Raw genomic sequence first — 16342 nt, forward strand, 5'->3', positions numbered from 1 at the left:
GAATATATTAGTGTCTTTAAGGATGAAAATATACTGTATCAGAATTTTGTCATGGTAGGTATTTCTCACCTGCTGGGTGTAAAGTGACTTTAGGTATTTGCAGTTCTTACATAGATTCACCTTAAATAGCACTGCGTGAAGCTGGTAATACAAAGCTTATCCTTTTAACTGCTCTATATAGCTGAAGAAATCCATGATGTTTCTGAAAATACAAATTAAATAAATGTACCCTTCACTTTTATGTTCCTTTTGTATAATGATGATTGCACTATTATACATCTGAAATGAATAACAGTATATTTAATTCTAGAAATGGCTTGCAGCTCTGCTCAAATGAATTCCTGTAGTAATATGCCTGGAAATACAAAGAGGAAGAAGAATGCCCTGCAAAACTTTCTTAATGGCTTTTCTGCTCCACTAGATGATCTCAAAGAGACTGTGGGTTAAATAATTGGCTATTACTTACTGTGTCCTGTTGCTTGTGTTAAAGAATTTTGGGATTCCTTCTCCTGGACAGCGGCTTAGTCACGAATAACCACATACTGTAATATTAAGTCTTTGTAATCTTCTTGCTTTCTTTTTTTTTTTTTTTTTCAATTTAACAGCACTGACTCATACAAGATAGTGATTTAGCTCAATCTTCTTTCACTTAAAAATGCAAAGAAGAATTCAACATGATTAAAAGTGTTCCAAATCATCTACTAATGAAAACTGGCCTGGATTGCAAGTACACAGGTGGTTCACTTCTATAGACACTGGGTGAATTTTTCCAGTCAAGCAAACTTTGAAAGGTGAAAATAATTGGGTCTTGAGGCATGTATATATTTGTTGTAATAGTAATTTTTTTACCATTAGCTTTTTCATCAGTTCACCTTTGTTTGAGAGGTAACTCTTTTCTAAGCACTCTTTGCATCTTGGCTCTCTGAGAGCCTAAGAAAACTGATCATGAATAAAAGCTCAGTTCTGAGGCTAATGAGCAGACGAGTCTGGTGGATGACAGAGAGCAAACCTTCTGGAGAGACTCAGTGGTGCAAAATGGTGTTTGCCATGGACTCACCTACAATGCTGCAGGAAGGAGAGATATAAAACATTTCCACTTCTTTGAAATTATTTTGCTTTTTAAAATGCTTTTTATCCCCAGACATTTGAAATATGTTTGGGTTTGGGGTTTTTGGTTTTAGTTGGGGTTTTCTTTCTGGTTTTTTTTCTTGTTCCTGATAATTGTGTTAATAATCTTCATGTCATTTTGAAACTCTTTGTATGCCTTTTTTTTTTTTAATTAATCATTTTGGAGAAAGAAGAATTTCAAAAACCAGTGAATCTGGGCTTTTGCCGCTGCTTCATATGAGCCAATTCCACTCCTCCTCCCACAATGCACTTTTACAGTATCCCTTTTCTGTCCCTTTGCTAGTGCCCTAGTCCTATTAGGCACACTATTACTCTACTTAATAGTCGTTTAATAGTAGTTTAATAGTCCTGTCCATCATTGTCAGAATACCAATGCCATCAGAAGTCTAATTTCTTGGAAAATCAAAAATGGTAGGAAGCCTTGGCTTGTTACGTGCTTACTAAATGATGAAAGCGGGTATTTTTTGGTATCTACACTGATAGATTATATTTTATGGAGAAGACACAGACTACAGAAATTATAACAGATGTGGTGCAGGTCTTACTACAAATAAAAAAGAACTCCTAAAGAAACTCTGAGTTCCTTACATGTCTCTGGTTTCTCTTGTCAGAAGAGGGGAAGCAATTTCTGGATCCACTAGACAATCTCATGAAGCAAAATGTGCTCATGAGGTTTGTAGTAATTAATGCGTTATTCAGCACAAAAAAAAAAATTTCTTATCTTAGAAATACAAGATAATCAAAAAGGCATCTATAAGTATTTAAAACAAACTCACCACTTATTAGCAGTTATAGTGGTAAGTAAAAGTTTGTACAAATATATGAAATTATATTTATCACAACTCCAGAAGAGCAGAAGAATCATGTGTCTGTGGTTATCCTTCACTATGCTTGCTATGTTGTCATTCAGGTTGATTATAACAACTTTATTACCATATTGCACTCTTCTTTGTAAGGTAAATAAAGCAGCAATGGCTAAATGGAGATTCATATGGCCACAGCAGGATGTTGTAACAGATTACTAAATGTCACTGTATATCAAGTTTTGGTTCTGTATGGTTACACTGGAAATCCCTGCTCTAAAATAAATAAAACCAACAACTGTGACTTGGAAACAGCCATATTAATTTTATCGTTTCAGAAAAATAAAAGCATTCTGTGATAATATTATATTTATGAGTTGGAGATTCTTGGATGTTTATTCAATAGCAAACAATCACCTAATAGTCTTATTGCCTCTACTCTGGTAATGTATGGTACTTTTTTTCTGGTGACATGTTTTAAGCATCTCAGATTGTGGTATGTCTACAATGGTAAGTATATAAAATTGCTGTGTAACTATTCTCAATATGATTGCCATGAAATATGCTGCAGTTGTTCTTTAAATGTGTGCCAATGTCACATACACAGGTTAATGTGTCCTAACTGAAGGCTTTTCTAAAAAAAAGTTTAATTTCAATTAGTGGAAAATATAAGAGGAAGTAAAATGAATTCATGAAAGTATATGGGATTCACCTATTCTCTTGGTTATCCACTCAGGTCTGAGAAGAAATTAAATTAATGAAAACCTGACTCTTGACACAACCTAATTTTTCTCAATGGTTCCCTGCAACACAGGGATCAAGTTGTCAAAAGAGTTTGTGTGAGTGAGGGGCAGAACCTGAGCTACTGGTAAATGTCTTCTTCACTCCTTCAGTAAGGAGTGAGCAGCAGTACTGATGGAGCCTGCTTTCTGATGAATGGCATTTCTCTTCGTTAGGTTTTGGTGCCTCATGGTAAGGTCTGGCAGAAATCTTTTCCCTGTTTTGGGTTTTCTAGAAACAAGGGGGTTTCTGAAGCCTAGTAGGTTTTTAATTTGTGGTGTATCCTGCTGTTCAACAGAAGCAGAAGTAAGGTCTCTATTCTCTGCTTCCAGGACTTCATTCAGAACACTAGGTGGACATGCATGAAGTTTTGTTTTTAAAGATCATCTTCCCTGGATTTAGTCAACATGCCCAGCGATTTCTTTAATCCCTAAGACTGAATGGATGAGCACACATATTATCTGTGTGCTCAGGGAATACCAAGAAATAGATACATATTTTAAATTCATTTGCTTCTAAGCTGTTCTTGTCTGCTAGGCAGATTTTCTTTGTTTAATTAACATAAGCAGCTTTTCTTTTCTCATCATTTTTCCTCCAGTGACTTGCTACTTGCATTTTGTTATATGAGCTTGCTAGTTTTAACACTAAAACAACAATAGTTCACATTATAATTTGGGTTTAGTTAGAAGCCCTGTGGTGTTACATGTTCCATTTTAGTGTGGTTTTGTCTTTTCTTTCACTAAAAGTGAGTAACAACAAATGATGTTCTAAGGAGAAGGAAGTTTGTGTGGGGGTTGTAGTTATGTTGGCATTTTTGTGGCTTGTTTTTTTTTTTTTCTCCTCAGTTGCCTCTAGCAGAAGGTCACATGGGGCAAATCATCGTGAATCACACGCACTGTGACAGTATCTCGATGTAGAACTTGTCCAGAAAGAGAGAAAATTAACTCTTACATAAGCTGGAAACTGAACCCAGCTATTCTAAGCTGATTCTAAAATGTTAGAGTAAGACACTCCTGATAGCTTTAAGGAAAATATTCCATGTGTGCTTTGAGAGTTGAATCCCATTTAGAAACACCAGCTAGTGAAGACTGTAATTGCTTGCTTTGTGATATGAGGTGGAAAATGAGTACTACTGTATTGTTCTGAAGACTTAAATGCTACCTCCTTGTGTCTGTGGAGGATTTTGAATTGTGTCTTTTGGCAAGGTGACCCGTTTGCTCCTACCTAAGGAGCAAATAGCTGCTCTTCTGTGTGCACATGCATCCTAGAAGGTTTAGCTCCTGTCTCCAGTTGCTATAGTAGATGCCCTTCCCCTGTATTTGCTTAGTAAACGTAACTCCTACTAATGCTGTTCCCCCTCATTTCTTTCCCATGAAGCAGCTCATTCTAAAAATCCTCAGCTACAAGATGAACTATAGAAGCCTTCTACTTCTAGAAAAGGGAGAGTGAATATAATAAATCTTCTTTGCCTCATTGGTGGGATATTGACCCTTTCCCACAGCTCCCTGTATGTGTTTATTTCCAAGGAGGACAACTCTGTTAGCCCTTGCTTCCTTGCTATCTCTTGCTAAGGCTTTACCCATAAAGCAGTGATCTTCAATATTTCCTTCCAAGGCAAAACTAATCCAGGAACACAGTTTGCACTGACTTGTCACAGTTCATTAGGCCCGGCTGACTTCAGCTGATGACATACATGATTTGAGTTTTTACCCACTATAGAACAAGAGCAGAATTTCAGGTCTACTATCTACATTGCTGAGGATCTAATAGTTTTCTTGGTACTCCGCCAGCTGAAGAAGTTTATATATGTGCATGAAGCAAAACTTAAGTAAAACTTGTTAGATCTTGTAATTCCTCCCATTGTATTTCCCAGCATTACAGATAGTTTTATACAATCACTTTGTTTTACTGAGCATTACACTTGCTAAATCTATAGGCAGGAACAGGGAGTCTTGTTGTGCTCCGCTATTTTGATCACAGAAACCTGCAGGGAGTGTCAGAGCTGCACTGTTTGGGCCAATGACCCTCACATTGTGGGTCTTCTCTTGACTTCATATTTCTTTATTTTCATGTATTCACTTCCAGAAATCAGTCAAATCAGGAGACCCACAAAACAGGGATATCTGAGATACCGGAGGTGCAAGAACCCACTGTGTCCCTGCACAATTCTCAATTTTATAGTTTTTCATGGTCAAGAAACAACTGAACATGGCACTTACTAACATGGACTAGTCGACAAGGTAGTGATCAGTCAAAGGTTGAACTCAGTAATCTCAAAGGTCTTTTCCAACCTAAAGGACTCTGTGACCCTGGGAAATAAGCCCTGATCATACTTCCTTCTGGTAACTAGCTGAAGGAGCACAAGATTCAAATTCTTCATTTTTCCTCAGCACCTGAGACACTGGGATGCCACCAAGTTTCCATTCAAGAGGAATACAAACTCCTCCTTCTGTTGGCTAAAGGTGGCTTCAAAGATCAGTGCCTGAGTCAGGTGACCACTTACCTGTCACTGTGCTCAGAGGAGCTGAGTGTATGAGAAAACAACATCTCAAGCCAGGCTCTGAGGAATGAAACTTTGCAGGAGACACTGGGCTTTCACATGATCAGGATAGGAGTACTCCTCCACAAGACAGAGAAGCTAAACAAGACCCTCCTTCTGGGTGACTGTGTTGGTCTTTGGTTTGGTTTTGTGTAATTTAAAAAACAAAAAAATAAGACCTTGAGTGCCCCACGTTCACTACCTCACTACCACGTAGGGAAGCAAACGCAGTACTCTAGCAAACAAGTTGGAAATTCAAGGCCACTCTTCAGAGTAAGTTACCTCAGAAAAAAGCATTTTCTTCAAGGCCAAAGTGGTAACTTGACCACTGCTTCGGTGACTTGACTTGTGCATTCAGCTTTTTTCCCTCTTCCTTATAATGCAAGGAAATACTGAATTATGCTAAGTAAAGTTACCCCACTGTTTGGTTATTTTGGGGGTTTTCCCTACTTTTTTTTCTTTAGTTAGGCTGTACTCTCAAGGTTGCTTTTTTATCTTGTTCTGAAAAAAATGCTTGAAAAAAAAGGATTGGGTTTGTCCTGTGGTCTCTGTTTTAATGTTCCAGTATATCTGAGGCAACCTGTTTTTCCTTGATTTAGACAAAACCCTCTGGTTTTATTGCATCTTTCATTCTTTAACAATTTTCCCTGTACCTGTGTTGTGTGTAGAAGTAGGGCCCTAGAAACTACTGCCACATTAGAATTCTGAAGCTGTGAAAACGGCTGTAATATCGTATTTACTATAACATTACTTCCTTGAAAAATCCCTTACTCTTGGAAATCAGATTATACAACTCCATCTGCCCTGGTAAGAATTAGGTTAACATCTATTTTGCCTGCTGGCAGGCTAGAATACTTTTCCTTTCTTTCTTTCTTTTTTTTCCCCCCCCCTTTCAAATAACTACATCTGAGGGGGCTGCATACAAAGCTGACAACATATAACTCCAGGATCCATGTGCCCTGCGACATGGAGGTACAATAATAAACAGCCCATAACAGATTATGATGTCCAGATACTACAGCTTTCAGAGTACAGATGGTGATGCTGTCAGGAAATATCAGCCCTTGCTCTCTAAATGTCTGTCACATTTCATTAGGGTGCCCAGATGACTCTTTCCTCCACTGCTGAGGCTTGACAACAGATAACAAATGAGTTTTGCTGGTAATTGCCCCGTTCTTTATTATTTTGTGATCACTTCATTACACCCCAGCATCCATATCTACAGAGGCAAAAAATTCTTCCACATAGGAATTTTCATGTTGTTGGTGACAACAAATGTGTTATCACTGAGGGAGATGCCAAATGCTCTGCAAAAGGCCAAAAGAAACCCATTTTCCTCTCAGTACTCCTTTCTAGAGGAACAATACATCAACCTAAGGCTTCAGTGTACATTTGCAGACACCTGCAGGAGACAGACAACTCCTCTTTGTTTTGTGACTGTTGCTTTGGGTATTAGACTATACTATGTCTCTCTTGTTGTCATTTTGCCTTTACCTTGGGCTGAGACTCCAGCAGTGCAGTCACATGGAGAACAACAGGGTTATAAAGGGACAGGATGAAGCCATGGTTTTGCCCTAGCTGCACTAGAGCAGAGCTAAAAACTCTATTTCCTCCCGTCTTTCTGAGATGAAGTAATGAAGCAACAGGGTTGGGGGACCCTGGCCTCCTCTGTTACATTACTTTCCCTATCAAAATATAGGACACCACCAGACCACACTGAAAGGCACAGGAAAAAAGGCCCTAAGTGGGCACTGAAGACCCTTTAAACATCAGCACAGACTCTGAGGGGATGCTAGATCTACAGCAGTGCTCTGAGGAGGCAATTTGCCTACAGATTCATCCTACAAATCTTTATTCCTTTATAACATAAATCATGCTATGTTTTGGGGTAAATGAAACAGTAGTCTCTTTTGGGAAAACAAATTACTTACCAACAGAAACTTGCCCAGATGAGAGAAGATCCTCACTGCTCAGTCTTTCTTGCCTGCTTTATGTGTGCTTTATGCATGAAAAGGAATCCTAAATACAGTAATTTTGCTGTGAACACTCTGATAGGTCAAATCACATCCCCCTATTAATTTTTTAGGGTCAAGCTTAATGCATGACAACAGAAAGCTTGTGACATTATGTGACACAAAACCCACAACTAAATGTATGTCTCAGACTGTCAGAATTGTTTTCATAGTCAACTCCATCCCAAAAGTCTTGCACACCACTCCTCATTATTCGTGGTTTGCTGACTAGTTTTCTGTTTGTATTTGTGGGAGAGAGAGATAGGTTGGTGCCAGTCTTTGTCTTTTTTTAAAAAAGTCTTTCTTTTGCTGTTAAGGGGAAACCATTAACTTATCTGGAAACAAAGAAAACTTGTTCTGGCTTCAGCTGAAAGAAATCAAGGGGTGAGAGAGCAGCTGCACTTTTGTGTTCACAGCTGATACGTGGATAGATTCAGAAGCTGTTAGTAACTTCAAAACACAAAGATTTCTAAGGGTGTTTTCTGGAACATGTCAGAGCAGGAGTAGCTGATAAATATTCAGTAGGCTTTACTTTTCGCAGGCAACTTTCCTGGTACTATAAATGAACTTCTTAAGATTTTACTCTCTATCACCCATAGTGGTCCCAAAATCTTGTATGAGCAGCTTCTTGGTTTTACATATATTCTCAAATGAACCTCCTAGGGATAAATCAATGATAGGGAGTATTTTTTTCCCTAGCAAATGGGGTAAGGGATTTTATAAGTCATCTCTTTTCACATACTAGCTCTACCTGTCTCTCTGCAAAAAGGCAGCCTGCCAAGTTAGCCATTATGCATCACTCAGGGCAAATCAAGAAGAAAAGCCAAAGGCTCCAGCCGAGGTTTAGAAATTGTACGTGCGTATGTTTTAATTGCATTAAAGGTGCATGATGTTCCTGTAAGAGCAACACCTGGAGGGGCACTGGCTCTAGCTCATTCCCATTTTGAAGTCTGCAGTCTACCTGTTTTTAAAATTATTGTTATTGTTTTAGAAGAGTCATGTAAATAAATCAATAATTTGAATGAGCTATAGAATATTTTTCCAAGGATCTGAGAAAATATTAGTCATGTTTGCCTTTATTTCTGAACCCAGTTGCAGTTAACGAACCCAAGCTCTTAAAAATCCTGGCAGGATTCTCACCATCTTGAAAGAAGCCTAGATTTTACCCAATTACACTTCCAACACTGGCTTCAAAGCTACAACTGCTGCTTTCATGTTCTACAAATTGCAGTCCATATCTTGGCAACAAACCATATGCAAGAATGCACAATGAGCTCAGCTGAACCTGAGTTACCCATCTGTGTGATCATCTGGGGTCAGTGGTGAAGTTTTCTTTGCCTGACTTCCAAAGAAAGTGAGGTTTACATGCTCACATTAGCTGTCAGGACTTGTGCCTCCTGAAATCTTTTGTATCTGTTGGCCCATGCAATGAAACCTGACAGAAGGGTCTTGGGATGTGACACCCCTTCCTGCTCGGAGATGGAGCGTCCAGGGAAAAATAGTGGGGAAGGCTTGATTTTGAGGGATGCTTTAAGGAAAAAACTGTTCTCCCAAGCATGCCTGAACTACACATTCCCCATATAACTCAGTTACTCTAGGGATTATTTGTAACAGGTCTTACTTTATTTTGAGACATTTCAGTACATCTAGGCTTTTGGAGATTGCAGTGGTTTTTTTAAGGTTTTGAATTCTTTATGAAAATTACAGGAGCCCTCTTTGTTTGAGATCTAGACAGCAATATTTGCTATCTAAGCAAATATTTACAAAAGGCAAACACTCTCTCCATAGGTACTTTCACAAAGGAGAGGAAAAATCAAAATTCACGCATTTTACAAAAAGGAGAGAACAAACCGTTTCTAAAACATGGCAATTCATTCACTCCATACAATATTCTTCATATGAACATGGCGTTCCCCACTTTTATCAGGTTTCAAGAATGCTTAAAACTTTGTAAGACACACACAAAAATCAGAAACAGTGTCTGGAATCAAACTTGTTGTTTAGCACCAAGACACACAAACGAATTACACTTCCTTCTTTTCTTCTCCATTGCAATCAGGAGTTTTAGCCAAAAGATGTATCTACAACCAAATAATTTGTTATTTAGTCTTTGTTGAAGCTTACTCTTCAAAGAATGCATTACATTATGAGCTGCAGCAAATACAGGCTCTGATTGCTCTTAACATGCAGAGTAACTTCTCATACTGTAAACGAAATGGTATTATTATTTATTTATTCACTGGAGACTACTCTTGGTCCTTTTAAGGTATAAAATACAAATTGCAGCTATATATTTTTTACCTGATGCACACACAGAAATCTCAGGAACAGAGACAACTTGTTAAGATCCTTTGGCTACAAATGCAAAAGTAACCACTCAAAGATATGCTTCAGGATTTCTGAACATTTAAGCGAAATACCACTTGCAGTCTGAAACAGTTGGAAAATGACTGAAAATTCAAATGATGACACCATATTTTCCCATGAAAATTCTGTCCTTCCTTATTAGTCACTGGTGTTGTATTTGCCAAAGTTAAATTACTGTAGTCATTCTCTAAATTTGTGAATATTCCCAACTCTTATGAATATTTTAATAACTCCTAGGAATATTTTACATTTCTGTGAATTGTGTCATCAGAGGAAAATATGCTTTTGCTAAAGAAGTTTTGAATTCCTTTCTACAAGGAGATGACAGCAACATATGAAGTAGGGTTTTTATCAGCCTACATAGCCCTGTTTTTTGTGGATGCTAGAAGAAAAGGCTATTTCATCAATGTTTGCAGTCAAGCAGTCCAAAAAAGGTCAGTATCTCAGAGGGATTTTTGGCAAAGGTTTTCAATTTCGTTTTCAATTTCGTTTTCCTTTTAAACATTGTTTTAACCTCAAAAGCACTTCCTTTCCCTTGTCATTTCCATCACAGAGCCCTGCAGCTTCCTGAGCCATGCAGGCAGCTCTGCACTCTGCCATGCCATGCTGTGCCACATCACAGAACCCCCCTGAGATGTCTCATGCATTTTTGCATGACTGGTGGCTCTGCATGGGATTTTTAGGGAGCTCTTGTGGTGGTGCCACCCTATACACAGCTGCTCCCGTCCTCAGAATGGTTTAGAAACCTTCCTAGCAATCTTTCAGACTCTTTTTTTTTTGATTCTGTGATGAATTAATGTTGTTGTGTACATTCCACTGTGAAGGTGACCTGGCACTGGGACAGGTTGCCCAGAGAGATCGTGAAGTCACCATCCCAGGAGATATTCAAAAGCCATCTGGACACACTCCTGGGCAACTGGCTCACCACAGACTCTTCCCCCATGCATGAGCCAGGGGAGGACCAGCCACCGCCTCTCCCTGCCCAAGGAAAGCAAAGGCCAGCTCCTGGCCCAAGGAGATGCCCACGAGAGAGAGCCAGGAGACCTCTCATGGCTGGTGATGGCAGATAAGAGTACATGTAACCCCTGTGACTGCCCCAATTTTAGCATAAGCACCCATCTGCAAGGAATCAGTCAGACACAGCCAGTGATTCTCCACTCTGCAATTTCGATTATAAGTAGCTGTCTTTTTTAAGTAGATGATGTCACAAGTCAGTTGCTGCAGTTGTTAATGTTTAGTGCTCTTATTTCAAAATCAGGTTGTCTGCCACAACAGGTCTGTATTATTCCCCTTAGAGCAGAACCCTTTTAAATCAATCAATTATAGAAAGAATATTTTCCTGTGCCCTGTACCAAAGGAAATGTATTCTAACTCAATGCAAACAGGATTAAACTATTAAAAAGAGATTTCCTAGTCCAGACAAGGCTCTTGGGTTTCATTCAGTCTTACATTACAGTATTTTATGCTGAAATATAAACTTTATTTCAGGAAATTAGTAAATTCACAATGACAGAGTCCAGAAATAGGACTGAATAAGGAGTGGAACTCGTTTTGGTGTGTGTCCTCCTTAGCTGTACTGACTAAACAGCTTCATTTGCTAAAGCTGTGTTTGTAGTCCAAAAAGGCAGCTACCAAGTGCAACACAGCATTGCATGATGCGCTGGGAAATGACTGATGGGGCACTGTCTTGTGATGCTCGGTGTTTATCCACAGTCAAAAACTGTACTCCTAGGGAGACTCCCATCCAGGGGGGACAAGGGATCCATGGGAAGTGCAGAGGGGAGAAGATGAGAGCAGAAGGGCTGGACTCAGCCAAAAACAACTCCCACCTATCCCTCCCAGGTCACCTCCAGAATGTGGAATGGAAACAGTCCTGTAGATGTGCACCACCAACAGCCCAAAAATTAGATAAAAGAATGGCAGAGCCAGGGCAGCCTTTCCCTCAGCATCAAGCACTCTGCCTTTGAAAAGGAATGGACACAAAACAGGTGCTATGGAGGACTGGTGTTGAAAAGCTGCTATTACAAGGCCTGAAATAAAGCTTTAAATTATTTAAATTTAAATTATTTCTAGGTAGGAAGAACTGAACGTTATTCAGTGCAATTTTTATCAAAATATAGAAAAAAATTGTTATTAAAATGCACGGTTTATGCTGAATGCATTTAATAAAAAAAGTGACTCAGCTTTCTGGAAGAAAAGTCTTTATACAAATCACAGCTATTCCCTGCAGAGAAAAAAACCCTTGAACAGACAGCAGTTCCAAGACAGAACTAAAGCTCTATGAAAAGGGTAAACCCTCTTAAACACTGGGAATTTTTTGGCCACCAAGAACTGAGCTATGTGGGAAGTCTTCAAAAGCATTTGCCTAGCATGAGTATTAGGAGGTAGTAGAGAATGGGAATCTTTTCATAGTGATTTTTTTTTTTCAAACTAAACAAAGCTAACTGTAGAAGTAACAATTCTGAGATTGAGTTACAGAGTTAATAAAATATTTTTGAGATATTAGTTGGTAAAGATGTAAAAATCAAAATAGTCATGTTCTCAACTGTAAAGTTACTAAACAAAATTTAAAAATTCACATTCAGTGAGTGGGCTGAAAATAGTCAGAACTAAATCTAAGAATGGTCCAGCATCTTGTGGATGCATTTGTGTGAATCATACAATGTGCTTAATTTCACAATGGTATGGGTTCCACTGTAAAATACATAGGTTGTGTTAATGGAACTCATTCTAACACTAAAGTGGAAGAAAGTCACCTGTGTGATAATAGAACCTATTTGTCCTGCTGGTTATAGTTTTCTCTGTATTGGTCCCTCCCTCACTACAGGATGATTTATCTCAATTTCCCTGTCATCCTCTTAATGAAGTTAGCCAAGATCCCCAGGATTAAATTACAGAGAGCACACAGGCTCTCTGTACAAGGTTTTGGAGGTCTAAGTTCTTTAAGCTGCCTGTTCCTTCTTGGGGCAAACCTTTTTATTAAAGATTTATTTTGTCTGGCCTTTGAAACTAGTGAATTACCATCAATTTGAAAGTTTTTCTAAGCTTATTCCCTGACAAAAGAGGGGAAGTGGAATCAAACTCTGCTGCTGCAGAACTCTTTCTTGTGATATCGCTATCAGGCAACCTTTAAAGAAATTAGATTGTAGTCAGGTTTCAGACACAGTGTCCCGGCTTGAGACAAATTCAGACACACAGCCATATTATATATAATTGGTTTTCAATGTGACTGTACTCTGGTTTATTTTAGAGTTGTTCAAAATGGCACAATTAGTGCCCATTAAAGCAAGCTGCACCTGGGGTTGGAGGAAGAATATTCCCCTGGAACAGGGAATGACAGCATCTGGTTTGGTTGGCCCACTTGGCTGATGCAGCTTTAACCAAGCTCCTGCTCTTCAGCCTTGATTGGCCCTCACAGGCTTGGCATTTTCTGCTCCTGGGATGAAATGAGACCTACAAAATGGATGCAAGACCACTGCTTCTACCCCAAGCACTTTTTTGATCTGACAACTCAGTTGTCACTGGAGCTCATGGGTCACTTTCAGTGGCCCTCTGTTCAGTGTTTTTCAGGCCAAATAGTAAAAATTAACTATTTTTTCAACATTTAAATTATTTTTAATGCTGTATCATAGGATCATAGAATGGTTTGGGTTGGAAAGGACCTTTAAAGGTAATCTAGTACAAGCCCCCTTTCACTAGACCAGGTTACCCAAAGCCCCATCCAGCCTGTCCTTTAACACCCTGGGATAGGGCATTCACAGCTTCTCTGGGCAACCTGTTCCAGTGCCTCACCACCCTCACAGTGAAGACTTTCTTCCAAATATCTATCTAGATCTAGTCTATTTCAGTTTAAAGGCATTCACCCTTGTCCTATCACTACATGTCCTTATCAAAGGTCCCTCTCCAGCTCTTTTGCAGGTCCTTTCAGGCACTAGAAGGTGTTCTAAGGCCTTCCAAGGTCTTCCTAGATCCATCTCTTTGCCAAGATGAACAACTCTAGTTCTCTCAGCCTGTCTTCATAGGAGAGGTGCTCCAGCCCTCTGATCACCTTCATGGCCCTCCTCTGGACTCACTCCACCAGCTCCATGTCTTTCCTGTGCCAGGGATGCCAAAGCTGGATGCAGCACTCTGGGTGGGGTTTTGGAAGGGTGGACCAGAGGTGTGGAATCACCTAGGTCAATCTGCTGGAAACATTTCTTTTGATGTAGCTCAGGACACTGTGAATGTGCATTACTGGCTCATGTTAAGCTTCTCACCAACCAGTGAGGCAATAGTGGAGGTTTTGAAAGGTGTATAGCTTCTCTGAGCACAACACACACATTAATTGTTCGTTAGTTAGATCCCTAAATTCACCCGTGTTAAGAACACCTTTTTCTGATCTATGCCTATGAGAAATTTTGGGTTTTCCCTGCTTACTCTAACTGTGTGTATTTTTACAGTGTAGTCTGGGGTCTTGCAAACTAAACATTTTAGATCAGCTTATGTGAAAATTAGATTCAAAATTTGACTGTCTAACAAGAACAGAAAGCTTTCCTGTGATTCTTTTGAGTACCTTTCCTACCATCATTCCTGAGGCTATATTTTTGTTCCAGAGCACTTCAACCACTCTCCCAGATTAAGGTACTTCTAACAGCTATTGTCTCCGATTCCTGTGGAGTATCCAGCCGAGAAGAGACAGCAGTGGTGTGAGTTGTCTCATGCCTCTTTGACAGCTGCAGTTCAGCCTCCTACCTCTTTATCCCATCTTTGCCAGACTGCTCCAACAGCCCCAGGATGTTCTACATGCCCTTGGTTGCACCTCTGGGATGTGTAATTATCTCTTCTAGAAAACTTAGCATGGGCTGCAAAGCTGGAAGAGAGGCTTTTTAACAGAAATCAGCAACAGGGAGGAATCCTGATCACCAGCCATGCATTCCTTTATTTTACACAGGAAAAAAAAAAGAGAAATAAGCCAACATCAACAGAACTGTGTGGTGGGTACCCCTCAGCCCTTCAGGAATATCCTTCACTTTTGTTCCTCATCTACTGCTGTTTTCACATATCAGAAAAAAGTTGGAGCCTTGTTAGCATAGAAAGCCAATGAGGAAAACAGATTTTCAGTGGTGTTTGGTGCATCTTTTCATCACCTGACAAAGAGAGAAGGCGCTTGCAAGTTCCCTCAAAATAATATGAAATAATTTTGATGTTTAAGAACTATGTTAAATCACTTCTTAGGTTGACTGCTCTGGAGGTGAAATAACAAATTTGACATTTAGGGGTACTGATGGCAATTACTGTGCTCAGTTACAGAAACTGAGAAGGTACTTGCTTTATTGACAAAGGACTAACAGCTTTATTAATATTCATTCCAAGACAGAGGCAAGTATCCTTTTGGTAAGTAGCTCAATAGTACCCATCACAATCTATAATAACAAACTGTTGATCATACATGACACTCCCTGATGTAGAACTGAGGATTTATAGCACAGAGAATACATGAGGATATTAAACTCTTGCACAGTGATCTGAGGAGGAGGAGACAGAGGATACTTACTCAAATGTTAATTAAGAATTTTCCACATCAAGACACCTTGTCCACTTCTTGCCACTGCATATTGGAATACCACAGTGAGGCCATGATGATGTTTTTGCCTTTTCTTTTATACCTTTTTACAACTTCTGTGTTCTTAGTGCTTTTTGCCTACATTCTTGGACTTGTTTGTCAAGCTAGGAGACTGAACATCTCAGAAGCCTTGGAGTTAGGGATCAGAATGCCCCAGACCCCCAAGTCCTCTCCAGAACACATTCTGTAAACCAAGATAGAACCATCCAGGGGAAGGTTCCTTGGGGAGGGGGGTTCGTTTGAACCTCCCATTGGGGAATTTTTGATGGATATGCTAATTAGTAAAACCTATAATGTTAGGCCAGAACTTTTGGGTGCATTGCGGTGTGCCTTTCAGTGCATTCGACCTAGACATGGTGCACCTAAGGATCCTTAAAATAAGTACCAAGGTAAAATCCCTTTTTCCCTTCTAACCGTGTTTGACTCTTGATTTTAAGACCAGGAGAAGAAATCAACAGGATACTTCAAATCATCATTTTAATTTTGTCTATTTAGCACAATTCTGAGTGTTTTTAATGTCTTCTGTGGATAAAAGATCATAAATCTTCCAGCTGAAAATGCTTTCCAAACAGAACATTAAAATATTTCGATTATTTTTACACCACTGGGCTAACTCTTTTAAATCCTTTTTTTCTAATTCTGATATACGACATACACAGCAGATGAGGGAAAGAGAGGGGGTTTTCTTCTTCCACTTGGAAACACAAGCAGATGGATTGATGAAAGCTTGTGGGAAGACGGGGAAGGGTCTTCCATGGTAAGGATGGAGGAAACCACCCTGCAGTTAGTGAGAATCCCATACTCAAGTGAGGGGTACATATCATGACAGGAAAGGCTTGGCCTCAGGCAAAAAGTTGGCAGGACTGTAGTCAATAAGCAGATTGATGTACTTGCACTATTTCTAGCAGAAGCTGAGTCCTTTCATAAACAGTGAGAGAGACATTTGAGTGATCATTTCATTTACATAATGGATTTTGTACAGCTGGAACCTGCATTTCTGGGACTTTCACAGGGTGCCAACAAAGTCACTGGATTACCGTGAAAAGTAAAATAGCATCCTCTAAAATGCAGGCCAGCAGAAGGACCTCTAAGATGTTATCTAGGGGAAAAG

The sequence above is a fragment of the Coloeus monedula genome, assembly GCF_965178545.1.
Source record: "Coloeus monedula genome assembly, chromosome: 1".
Lineage (NCBI taxonomy): Eukaryota > Metazoa > Chordata > Aves > Passeriformes > Corvidae > Coloeus > Coloeus monedula.